This window comes from Hordeum vulgare, chromosome 3H, assembly GCF_904849725.1.
Source record: "Hordeum vulgare subsp. vulgare chromosome 3H, MorexV3_pseudomolecules_assembly, whole genome shotgun sequence".
Classification (NCBI taxonomy): domain Eukaryota; kingdom Viridiplantae; phylum Streptophyta; class Magnoliopsida; order Poales; family Poaceae; genus Hordeum; species Hordeum vulgare.
The window spans coordinates 610,756,037-610,769,231 of record NC_058520.1 but is presented as its reverse complement, the minus strand read 5'-3'; the positions used below and the strand labels follow the sequence as shown (position 1 = coordinate 610,769,231).

The 13,195-nt window shown below is 40.9% G+C and overlaps 3 long non-coding RNA genes across 3 annotated transcripts; all 3 read left to right on the top strand.

The window, feature by feature from the left end:
• Window positions 1–6,729: 6,729 nt before the first annotated feature.
• LOC123441102 lies at window positions 6,730–7,045 on the top strand. The gene is made up of 2 exons (XR_006630406.1): window positions 6,730–6,866; window positions 6,952–7,045. It is a non-coding gene; the product is annotated as an uncharacterized LOC123441102 (long non-coding RNA).
• Window positions 7,046–7,161: 116 nt separating this feature from the next.
• On the top strand, window positions 7,162–7,897 carry LOC123441101. The gene is made up of 3 exons (XR_006630405.1): window positions 7,162–7,258; window positions 7,341–7,667; window positions 7,748–7,897. It is a non-coding gene; the product is annotated as an uncharacterized LOC123441101 (long non-coding RNA).
• Window positions 7,898–7,944: 47 nt separating this feature from the next.
• On the top strand, window positions 7,945–8,517 carry LOC123441100. The gene is made up of 3 exons (XR_006630404.1): window positions 7,945–8,004; window positions 8,098–8,253; window positions 8,345–8,517. It is a non-coding gene; the product is annotated as an uncharacterized LOC123441100 (long non-coding RNA).
• The last annotated feature ends 4,678 nt before the right edge of the window (window positions 8,518–13,195 follow it).

Below are 13,195 nucleotides of genomic sequence, written 5' to 3'. Positions count from 1 at the left end.
AGGCATGCTAGGGACGGTGTTTTGTCTATGTATCCACACATGTAAATGAGTCTTCATTCAATACAATTATAGCATGGATAATAAACTATTATCTTGATACAGGAATTATAATAATAACTATATTTATTATTGCCTCTAGGGCATAATTCCAACAGTCTCCCACTTGCACTAGAGTCAATAATCCAGCCCTCACATCACCATGTGAATTACATTGTAATAAATCTAACACCCATACAGTTCTGGTGTCGATCATGTTTTGACCGTGGAAGAGGTTTAGTCAGCGGGTCTGCTACATTCAGATCCGTGTGCACTTTGCATATATTTACGTCCTCTTCCTCGACGTAGTCGCGGATGAGGTTGAAGCGTCGTTTGATGTGTCTGGTCTTCTTGTGAAACCGTGGTTCCATTGCTAAGGCAATGGCACCAGTGTTGTCACAGAACAAGGTTATTGGATCCAGCGCACTTGGCACCACTCCAAGATCCGTCATGAACTGCTTCATCCAGACACCCTCCTTAGCCGCCTCCGAGGCAGCCATGTACTCCGCTTCACATGTAGAATCTGCTACGACGCTTTGCTTGGAACTGCACTAGCTTACTGCACCCCCATTAAGAATAAATACGTATCCGGTTTGCGACTTAGAGTCGTCCGGATCTGTGTCAAAGCTTGCATCGACGTAACCTTTTACGGCGAGCTCTTCGTCACCTCCATACACGAGAAACATCTCCTTAGTCCTTTTCAGGTACTTCAGGATATTCTTGACCGTTGTCCAGTGATCCACTCCTGGATTACTCTGGAACCTACCTGCCATACTTATGGCCAGGCTAACATCCGGTCTAGTGCGCAGCATCGCATACATGATAGAACCTATGGCTGAAGCATAGGGGACGGAGCGCATATGCTCTCTATCTTCATCAGTTGCTGGGCACTGAGTCTTACTCAATCTTGTACCTTGTAAAACTGGCAAGAACCCTTTCTTGGACTGTTCCATTTTGAACCTCTTCAAAACTTTATCAAGGTATGTGCTTTGTGAAAGTCCTATCAGGCGTTTCGATCTATCCCTATAGATCTTAATGCCTAGAATGTAAGCAGCTTCTCCTAGGTCCTTCATAAGCTCTACGTTGTTTCCAATCAGTAATATGTCATCCACATATAATATTAGAAACGCCACAGAGCTTCCACTCACTTTCTTGTAAATACAAGATTCTCCAACCACTTGTATAAACCCAAATGCTTTGATCACCTCATCAAAGCGTTTGTTCCAACTCCGAGATGCTTGCACCAGTCCATAATATTTAGACTTATATATACTTTACATTAATTTCTTGATAAATTGCTTTGATTGGCGTTTTCCTATTATTTGAATTTATTTTGACTTGATAAATCTTGGTGGAATGACCTATATACCCTTTGATATTTTTGCAATCTTTTTTTTTAGGTTGATATTTTTGCAATCTGATATGTCGGACATGTAATCTATATTTTTTAGGTTGATATGTACTAGGAGTAGTACGTGGCCCTGGACTAAACAAACCGCCCCAGCTCATCCTTCGCGCCGCCGCTCATCCTTAGCGCCGCCGCCGCTCGACGCCTCGGACCCAGCCGCCGCCGTTTGCCCCAGCCAGAGCTCTCAAGCCGCCGACGATCGCGCCCTGCATAGATCTCGCCCCACCACCACTCGCCCCCAACCAGTCGTCCTCATCATCGACCCCATGCTCTACCTTCGGTGGACTGTTGTCTATTGAGCTCTACGACCGATTTGTCCGTGCTGTCGAGCAGGTTGGACTCCTGACCTTGCGGAGATTGATCCATGCATGCTTGTTTGAGCCTAGATGTTGATAGTTTGTTGCGTATTTAGTTACTTAATGGCAGAGGAAACTCGATCTGAATAGGCAAATATTATCATTACGATTATGGGATTCAAGGCCCTCACGATCTATCATCTCAAGAAACATCTAATCGTATTCAGGTGTGTATGCATGCATGGTACAGTTAGGTATTCATTTGGGTTCTCTCTCTCTTATGTGTGGTCTGCAGGTCTGATTTGTGATTCTATTTGAATCATAAATTCATGCTAGGGAAACAGTGCCAAGAGTTGTTGATCACTGCATCACGGACGGAAAAATTATAATATCTAGTACTTACTGAAATTGACTTGCATATACATACTTCTGGTTTTATATCATCTTATTTCCAAAAATTGCATATACATACTTTTTAGAATCATGTTTGCTTTATTCAAGTAATGGAGTGCGTGATACAAACTACATTACGTGGAAGCGCACGATGACCAACCTCATCTCTCAGCAGTCAGCACACGATGACCTGAACTCCCACTTCTCCCCACTCTGCTGCCCCGACGCTTGACGGCGGTGCCCTCTGGCCAGAGCTACCCTGCTGCCCCCCGCCGCTCCTTCCAGGCAAGTTCCACAGCCGCTGGACGCCGGTCTCCAACAGCCCAAGCTCCCCAGTCGACACCGGTCTCCCCCTAGCCCAGCTCCCGTGCCACCAAGACGCCGGTCTCCCCCAGCCCAAGCTCCATAGTCGCCGCAATCTCAGGGGCAATCGGTCGCCGCCACAACCTCTTCCCACGAAGGCCTTCCCGCTTCTTCGTCCTACCACGGCGACTCAGGAGATTTCATGTTCACCACCATGGACAGAATCATAGAAGTGACAATATCATAGGTCCCAACAGGCAGTTTTTGAACAACAAATCAGGCAAGCATCTTCTTGATTCATCATCCGGGAGCTAGTGAATTAGAGTAGCTACTGAATTAGGGGAGAAGAGTAGGACGTACTTGTCCCTTGTGGCTAATTAATCTGGCTAAGTTTAGATCGATGAAAGACGAGGGGAGGGAATGACTGGATCCATGGACTGATGATGATAGAGGAGCTGAAATTAATTGAAAAATGCATGATCGACTTAATCTAATTAGTTGGCCAATTTAATTTTAGTGTTGCAAATTTTGAAGTTAATTCTGGATGTGCGCCACCAGGAACAGTACACGTAACTTTTTTTAGACTGAAATATACAATGCATGAAACTTCCTAGTCAAAATCTTAAGAAAAGCAAGATATACTGAATATAATCATGTACGATTATATCATGGAACTAGGTCGACATTTTTGTTTTGCACCCCATTGATAAAAATTAAGAGTAGTTATTGCTTAAAAATGTCTAAATATGCATATATTGTTTAATAATTATTATTTTTGGAACCCATGAAGTGTGCGTCAGGTTCATTTGTTCTGATTGGCCAGAAATAAATATAGTCAAGAAAAATTCAAGAAAATGGAATATTTAAAAAATAAAAAGCAATAAAAGATATTTGGTGAATCGAACGGGCACGGAAGTGTGGGAGTTTTGAAAAAGTTCACAAATTTTGAAAAACTACAATAATTTGAAAAGATTACAAAGAAAAGGGAATAAAAAAATAAAGGATAATAAAACAAAAAATGAAACAAAAAGGCGTATCCTTATTTTTCCGTAAGCGTTTTTGGCTTTTCAGATTGATTTTTTCTTGGATATTTTGGTGTTTCGGTTTTTCACCGGTTTTCTTAGTTTTTTAACGAAAAAATTCAACTTTTTTTCGAAAAAAACTCATTTTTTCGTGAGAGGCACGCTCGCCCGTGCCTCTGAGAAATAAAAAAACAACGTTTTTTTTTGCAAGAGGCACGGTTTTGCCTTCGCGAGAGCCGCAGTCGCCTCTTCGCACCCTGTCGCCCCTCTCCTCTCCTCTCTGCTCACCATCCGTCATCGCTCCTCTCCTCTCCTCTCCGCTCACCATCCGTCGTCGCTCCTCTCCGCTCACCACCGTGCCGCAACTGACGTGACAAGGATTCGAAGGAGGAGGAGTTCCACCGGACACCTCGTCCATCATCTCGGCATGACGACGACACATCGTCACGCCACACCGTGACAGCAATTGGGAGGGCGGTGTAGGAGGAGGAGCGGATGGAGTAATGTTTTTAAGGCGATCCTCCTCCCCTCCCCCCCCCCACGAGCGACCGAGGGGGCTTACCCTACCGCTGCAGCCGGGCCAACCTCCCTCCCCTCTCCCTCCCCTCACCGTCGTCGGGCAAAGCCTGGTCGGCGTTGGCGGCGGTGGAGTTTCTCACCCCTCCTTTGGAGACGACCGACGCAGACCGCGGGGCTTCGGATGACGGCGATGTATGGGCACGGGGCGCGTCGGCGTGGTCACGGGCGTTTGGCGGCGGCGTCGTGGACTTGTGGCCGGGTATGGTGGGCTGCATGGTGGTTGCGCCCGTCGCAGCCACGGTGACCCGATCTGGTCTGCTCCGGGGCCGATTCAGGCAGTGATGGCAGCGGAAGGCCTGGTGGTCGCCGGTGGCTCCTCCTGTCGCTTTTGGAGGTCTCCCTCCCGCATCCATGGGTGAGCGGGGATGGCTGCTGTGCAGGGGCGGGTGGCGGGGCATTAGTCCTAGATTTGGCGTTGGGAAGGTCTTAAAGCTTATGGGTGGGCGGCGCCGGTGGGGCAGCGGCCTGGCGTGACTTTTGCTCACGCCGCGGGTGGCGTCGCGGAGGTCCGGCTCATGGCGATGGTCTCCCGGGGGCGCGGCAGCTATATAGTGGCTCGGCGGCTCAGTGACCAGCTTGTCAAGATTGCCTTGAAGTCGCTGGGCACTGCCGCCCCCATTGCCGGCAAGGGCTAGGTGAAGGAATGGTATGTCGAGGAGGCATTTGCGGCTGACGCGGCCAAACACTTCGGTCTACCACTGCCTTTATAATTTCTTTTAAACCATGTCGATATTACTTGGATATGTATATTACCGAAGAAAGTTTGTTCTTTTTTGAGAAAAGAACAAAGCATACAGATTTATACAATAAAGATACACCTAAAAATCATTTATTCATATATCCGTTTTTAACACATCCGTATATGTGAATACTTAGCGCTTTATTTTTCATAAAAAATAAATACTTAGCACTCTTTTTTCACTTAATTAAATTTGACGTTCCCTGAATATTTTCGCTTAACAAAATTTGGCGCTACAAATTGTTTCTTTGCCACGTACTTCCCGCGTTATCACCTGATTTTTTTCCTCCCTGTCATCTAGCCCACCTCCCCATTATCCAACCTCCTGATTGCAATCTGCGTGGCATCAGCAACAACCGCGCTGCCCAGTCCCGCAGATCGCGTGATGATAGGCTCATCCTCGAGTGCTGCCCTGCGCCGCTACCTCCGCCGGCCGCCTGTCCGGAAGCAGCTCTCGCCTCCACCGTCAAGAAGGTCATCCATTGAAATCCATTGTCCGTATAGTTTTACCACGTCAAGTATGGATCCTCTTCTCCTGCGTCTCCTTACTTCCTTCGTGTAGAATCAGTACGTGTCTCCAGTCTCGCACTCTAAGTGTTTGTTAAATTGCTTGCTTGCCTGTAAATCAATTGTGCAGATTTTTTTGAACATACGTGAGCAATTGTTTGCTCTAATCAAATTTTGTATGGTAAAAATCAAGAGTAGTACAAGTGGTTTTGATAGATTGGCTGAAATGTACAGACTGAAATGGTTGTAGCGAATCTGATAGTGTTTGGTTGCACAGACAGAAATGTACTCTACTATTTCATAATAGTTTTTTTGTCCTATTTCACACCTCATCTTAGTGCAGTCCCACTTTTTCATTAATTTTGATTCTTGCATCTTAGTTGAATGGAGGTTTCAATCAGCACCTGTCAGATTTTGCACCCAAAAAATGTTGTTTACATGTCTGTATGTTGTTATGTGCATTACAGTAATTTCAGAAGTGCTTTTTGCTGCATTTTCAGTTACATATGTACATCAGCAAGATCACCTTATTTCATCTTATTTCAGTTAGGTACCTAGGGAATGAGTTAGATGGTGACTGATTTATGAAAACCACACACATAATGCAGTATCTTTTTTTCTTTTGAATTGTGAATGACTGTAGGAGAGTTTCCTACAGTTTTGTATATATTAGAACAGTGAGCGTGTCAAGGTTACAGGAGTGGCAGTTACATTTTTACAAGAGAGGACAGAAATTTTTTACTAGCAATTACATTTGTTTCCATACTTGACCTTAATATATGATTTTAACATTGTTTAATAAAGATATCATGTCGAGGATACCTCGACGGCTTGGAAGCTTAAACATCCCAGAGCAGGCTTCTGAAAGTGTACAAGCAGATGAAGAAAATTTACAAGGCCCTCCAGAGGTTGATGATCTAGTACCAAAAAAGCCTCCTGCTGTACTAGGCAAATTAAAATAATATGTAAGCTCTTTTTCTTTCAAACACGTATATCTAGTTTGATGTATATGTTCCAGCTATATTCCATCCTAATACTCTTGCATGCAGGGCCAAATGGAGATGTGAGACAGATTGTAGGGGAATTCCGAGGTAAAAATTTCTCGGAATTACATGGGGGGAAGATAATTGTGGAGACTGATGGAAATGGTTTTCCAAATGGAAAGTCAGCTGTGATTCTTGGTCATCATCTTACATGGCTTGCAGAGAACTCAACATTTGCACCATTGCATATTCCTAGATGGGACAATGAATTGTTTCTGCAAAAACACGGGCAAATGATCACAGATGTGGAGGTAAATTTTTCATAGCACTGTTCAAGATTGTTAATTTGACATCGCTGACTGTCGATTTTAATTTTTGAAGGATAAATTTATCTACCCCAATGAGACAAGGCAACTTACACGAGACTGGATCCTATTGACTATTAACAAAAAATGGAGAGCGTACAAGTCTAGTTTGAAGAGTAAATATTTCAAGCGTGACAAGAAGTCTTTGGCTGAAATTATAGCAAGTGTTCCCAAAGGTGTTAATGAACATCCATGGGATACTCTTGTTGGGTTTTGGTGCCAGGATTCACACATGGTTAGATGTTCTATTCTCATACTTAATATGACGTACATAACTAGTTTGGTGACATTAGTATTGACTAGATGTGTTGTTTTCCTAGAAATTGTGCGAAAAGAACACCGAGTGTGCAAAGAAGCAGAAGAATCCACATACAACTGGGAGGAAAAGCCATGCTAGACTTAGAAAAGAGATGGTGAAACCTTTTCTTTCTAAAGATGGCTTAGAAATAAATTTTGTTAGTGTAGAAAACTGAATATGTTCTTACAGAAACACTAACAAACATTCGAATTTACTTTGTTGAACAGGAAATCAAGAGCAATCGACAGGTTAGCAAGATTGAACTTTGGGATGAAGCTCATAAGCAGAAGGATGGTAAATACAAAAATGCAAAAACGAAGATAGTGATGGTATAGTTCTACTTCTGATTAAAGTAAAGACTTTAACTTAACACTACTTAGTATAATGTGATGTTTGTGTTTATTTCAATAGGAGAAACTGGAAGAAAGAAAGAATGATAACAATGGGCGGCTTTCATTCAGTGATTATGGAGAAATGTTTAAAAGTGTGCATGGGGAAGACGCAAAAATGCTTCGAGGGTATTATGGTGATAAGTATTGGAGCGAAATAAAAGTTTCTCAGGGACTGACTTTTGTTCAGCATTGTGAGAATGAAGGCAATGTTCATCTTTCATTGCGGGCACTAGGAGATAATGTACAAAATGTGACAGATGAGTTGGCTATGGTGCGTTAGTTCCTGAAGCGAAAATTTCCTGGAGAAGATTTCAGAAATGAATTTGTAACCATGGGAAGTGATGAAGTTGGTATCTAAACCACTAATCTTTTTGCAAAGATAAAAGTACAAGTATTAACATACTATTATCCATGTTCTTGTTTCAGGTTGATCTCGACGAAAGAGTTGTTGGCAGCGACCTCCCAAATGAATCACATAACGAAATTGTAGTACATGCTCGATTGAGTGCTATGCAGGTGATGTAATACTTTCTTCACTAATAAATATTCTAGTTTATTCTCAGACTTCAAAATTAAAAGCAATTGTTCATCATAAGTTTTAGGAATTGCATCCTAGCAATTGGGCAAGAGGGAAAGAGTGTTACACCGGTTTATCGTTACCACATGAAAAAATGGTAGCTAAGGTGTGTGTGCGTGCATGAATTTTTGTTTTGTTATTAAAAAATGTCTATGTTTTGAATAAGTTAACTTACAACTAAATGGAACCTTAATTGTAGAAGGCACACATTGAAAACTTTAATGGGGCCAATAAGGGGACTGTAGAATCAAATTTACGAGACAATCAGATCACTAGCCAAGATTTGTGTCCTAGTTTTTCTGCCAGAACCAAAGAGGATTTCACTGGTTTATCTTTACCACACATGGTCGCTAAGGTGCGTGTGTGAATAATTTTTTGCTTTATTACCAAACAATGCCTATGTATTGTGTATGTTTACTTACAACTAAAGTGAATCTCAATTGTAGAAAGCACACATTGAAAAAATTGATAGTGTCAATCAAGGCTATGCAAAATCTACTTTACCGGAGAAGACTAACCACGAATTGCATCCTAGCAATTGCGCAAGAACCAAAGAGGGTTGCACAAGTTTATCTTCACCACATAAACACACGGTTGCTAAGGTGTGTGCGCCCGCGTGCATAAATTTTTGCTCTGTCATGAAACAATGTCTATGTGTTTTGTAAGTTTACTTACATCCGAACTGAACCTCAACTGTAGAAAGCACATGATGCTCGTGAGCCAAAGATTGGTTAGGCTGAAAATAGCAATGCAGCCATGCAAGGTGCTCTTAAACGAAGTGAACTGCTTCATCGCGTCACTAAACAGGTATATATATATATATATATATATATATATATATATATATATATATATATATATATATATGAAAAATGCATCCTACCACTAGGGGGTAGTTACCTCTATTCTTGTTGCCGTCCGATTAAATCAGCTCTGTGTGTTTGGGAACAAGTTATCAGCAACAACAAAAAAATGATCTTTTCCACCTGGATAGCTACTTCCTATTTTTGTGGCGCTCGTTACCTTTCTATTTTCCTGATCTTAACCGCTTATATTTTGCACAGAGAAAGCGCTCTTTTATCTCTTCTTGTTGTATGGAAACCAAATCCTCACGAGAGGAAACTGCTTGAAAAAAGATCTACGTGAGCAAAAACATCTGAAATCGAATATTGGTGCATGATGGATCCTCATAGTAACGCATGTACATGCATGATACTCCAATACTACACGCTCATACTACATACTACTATTCTCCTCGTTCTTTTCACATCGTATACTACATTTAGACGATAGTGTTTTTGATGTTACTTCACAATTTTCCTTTTATATACATACTCTATTTTTGGTGGCACAACGACTAGCACTATTTGCCCTCAGTGTGCAGTTGTAACGGCAGCCAACGGGTGGCTGTTCAGGCATGACGGTGGCCACGATGACATATGGTTTACACAGCTGACAGGATGCTGCTCCGACAGCAGCGACAACGGTGTAGTGACAGCCACGCGACGGAGTATGTCAAATGATCGACAAGTGATTGCTCCAGTGCCGCGGCGGCTACAACGCATGTATGTATAGGCCCTGCTCGCATAGCAAACTCCATTGTCAAATGAGTATATGTAATCAATCAATACTTGTATGGTTGTACTCGATCACCTGTATGATATATACTCAACTTTTTTGTACTTACAGATATACTCCATACTACCTATTTTATTGTACTCCATCCTATTATGAAGATACACCAAGTATTTCATACTCCGTACTCCACATACTTCATACTCCATATATACTACATACTCCATACTTCATACTCTATATTTCAAAAATAATATGCAATATACTCGATACTACATACTCCAAAAATAGTACTCCATACTGTAAAAATGTTATTGTATATTCTCCATAGTGCAATAAAAAGTTTATGTACACATAATTATTTTTCATGAGTAAATATTCAATGATTTTATAAGTAAATATACATTCTCTATGCACTGTAATGAGTATATTATTCTTAAATATGCATACACACAATTCCACTAAAAATGGATAGGTCCATACGCCAAACAAAAATATGTTTTTTTAACACAAACAAAAGTATATGTGTACATACTGTAAAAAAAATCATCTATATTCTACGTGCAGCATGTACCCTAAGATTTTTGCACATATGCACGTACATGCATCTAAGGAGGAGCACCTCGCTATCAATATCGATTGAACTCACTGCATGCATGCAGGCATGCAATTAGCCGGCCAGCAAGTCGCGAGGTTTGTTGCACGAGAACCGCTATCTAATTGTCTAACTAATTTAAATCGTTGATTAGTTACGTGAGTGATATGATCTTTTTGAAACCTGTCGACCCGTTTGTTTGCTGCTAGGGTGGGACACGTGGAGGGCTATTGCTTAAGGGGTAACTACCACTGCTTGTAGATAAAATTTGTCATATATATATATATATATATATATATATATATATATATATATATATATATATATATACACCTACACCTGATGACAATGGTGAGAATAGTTAGTTTTCTAATTTCATGTGCAATTGTCCCTTTCTGTTTAAAGTAAAATATTCATGCGTGATAATTAATGTTTCATTTCTTGAAAAAATAGGATAAAATGAAAGTCTTTTTGTATTCATTGAACCCGAGAAACAATAATAAATGTATGGCCGAAGGAACTTTAGTGAGTAGTGATAAAACATACGTGGTCGGAGGAAACCTGCTTGGAGAGCAATATGTAGCAGTATCTATTTCCGCTGTTACAAGACATGGAAATGAGGCACTGGCTAGACCATCTAAAAAATTCGAAACATTAAGGGATGCTATTGGTCATGTTATTGCATGGCCTCTATCACATGTAAGTACACTTTCGTTGAATCATTGGTTATGCTCTAATGTACATTCTTAAGGTTTTTTATTTATGAAGAATTTTGTAATTTTTAGGTCAAAAAACCAAAACTGACCACTCGTACACATTCTCCAAACAAGCCACCAAACACTGGTATGGTACATCACCAACGTACATTTCTTTCCACACTAGTCTTAAAGCTTATGTTCTAATTTTATCTCTGTTATCTTTATTTTTCAGAGTAGCTCAAGATTTTTAAAAGGAGTGGATTGCAGGAGTCAGGAGCAAGTATAGAAGAATTAGTCTTTAAAAGGATAAATATTATGTATTATATAAAGATTTTAGCTTCATATGAAAACTTAGTTCTAGTTTGTACGATCTCTTCTTGAACATTTGGATCTTTGATATGAATATCTGATTTGATTCTGTTGTGAACCTAATGTGTTTGTTCCTAATTGGAATAGTGTGAATGGGTTGCTTGTTAATACAATTGGTGATATGGATGGATACCTTTATATAATGATATCTAGTTCTTATGAATGCGATTGGTGATATGGATGCATGCCCTTGCATAAAAAATATTTGTTGATCATTCTACAAAAGAATATATGTGATAAAGTAACTAGATTTGAAATCATGAAGTAAAAATTTAAAATAAATCAAATATTGTTTTAAAGTAAAATAACAAGTGGCAACAAAGTAGCTTGTGTGATTTTAGAGACGAATATAACGTGTGTACATAGCGTGTATAGAAATGGGTTGGAGCCGATGATGAATTCAATGACCCTGTTAGTAGAGACGTCATAGGAGCGCATCTAACAAAAGACTATAATACGTAGAGGCGATTTTGAACGTCCCAATATAGCGTCTCATATCTAAGGACGTCTTTGAACGTCCCAACATAGCGTCTCATAACTAGAGACGCCTTTGAACGTCCCAACATAGCGTCTCATATTTACAGACGCCTTTGAACGTTCCAATATAGCGTCTCATGTCATGTACAGACGCTTAGCGAGCGTGTCTATATTTTTTGAGACGATCCGTAAGGAGACGCTCGAAAGACGCTTTACTAAGTCGACTCTATGATTGCCTGGAGATGAAATAACACGCCTCTAGCAATGGAATATGACGTCTCTACATGTAGAATTTCTTGTAGTGTGCCTCTCCCACAAAGGAAGCACCACCCATTTGAAGAAACTGAATCGTGGACCGAGCCACATCTTCTTCCCCAAAGCGTAATCCCTTGGTACAACTCCGAGTATACCGAGAGGAAATCGACGGTGTCGACAACATTTCCGGCCTATCTCTACCCGAGATAAAAATTCTTTTTCAAAATTAGGAAGACTCTCCTTTTCCCAGAATGTGAGGCTTGAAGTCTTTTTCTTTTACGTGTGGGGATTTGGTTTTTTGGGATTGGCACATGAGACGTGGCACTTGGAACTCATTTGGACAATATTTTGAGTAGTCTTTGTTTGCCCTTTTAAGGGAATAAGACATCTATTTAGGGCAACGCTATGCGCCGGCCGCACGTGGGCCGCCCGATCCACCAGATGTACGTGAGCCGCGCCGTTAGATCTCTATGCAGCATTTTTTTCTCGATGCTATAAATTTCGTTCACGATGCAGCAATTTCGTCATCGGTTGCAAAAAAAAAAAAGTTGTAGCCAAAAAATATCTATGTGATCATAGCAAAAAAACAAAGCTGATGATGCATGGTAGCAAAACAAAAAAAGGGTTGTAGCAAAACAAACCGGTGAACTCGGTTTGCAACTCTGACGAACCTGTATGCAACTTTTTAGTGAACGGTTGCAGTAAAAAATGATGTCGGTTGTAGCAAAAATTAACAAGGTTGTAGCAAAAATGAAACGCCGGTTGTAGCATAAAACTTCAACGAACTCGAGTTGCAACCAAACGTGGATGCAACTTTTTAATGAACAAGTTGCAATAAAATAGAAAAGGCTTGTAGCAAATTTAATCGCGTTTGTAGTAAATCTGCACTAAAAAATGTTGCATGTGTGGACCAGTGTATCAAATTTATACATGGTTGCAGCAAATTTGTACTAAAACAATGTTGCATGGTTGCTGCCATGCACGCGAGCCGCGAGCGACCGGCCGAACGGTTCGGCGGACGCTCCGGCTACAAGCATTTCCCATCTATTTATGCAGAAATTAGACGTGGGTGTTGGGGACACTTTTTTGTACGTGTCAGCTTCATCCTATCTACATGCGTGGTGTTTTTAAAAAAAAAAAAGAAGTAGCGTCCAGCTTCATCCTATTTACGTATGTAGTGGTTTTTTTTTTTCAAAAGAAGCCGCGTCCAGCTTGATCCCTATCTATCTACGTGGTGGTTTTTTTTAAAGAAGCAGTGTTTTCTAATATTTTCTTGGTAATTGGACGTGGCTCTTGGGGACACATTTCTGCGTGTCATCTTATTTCAA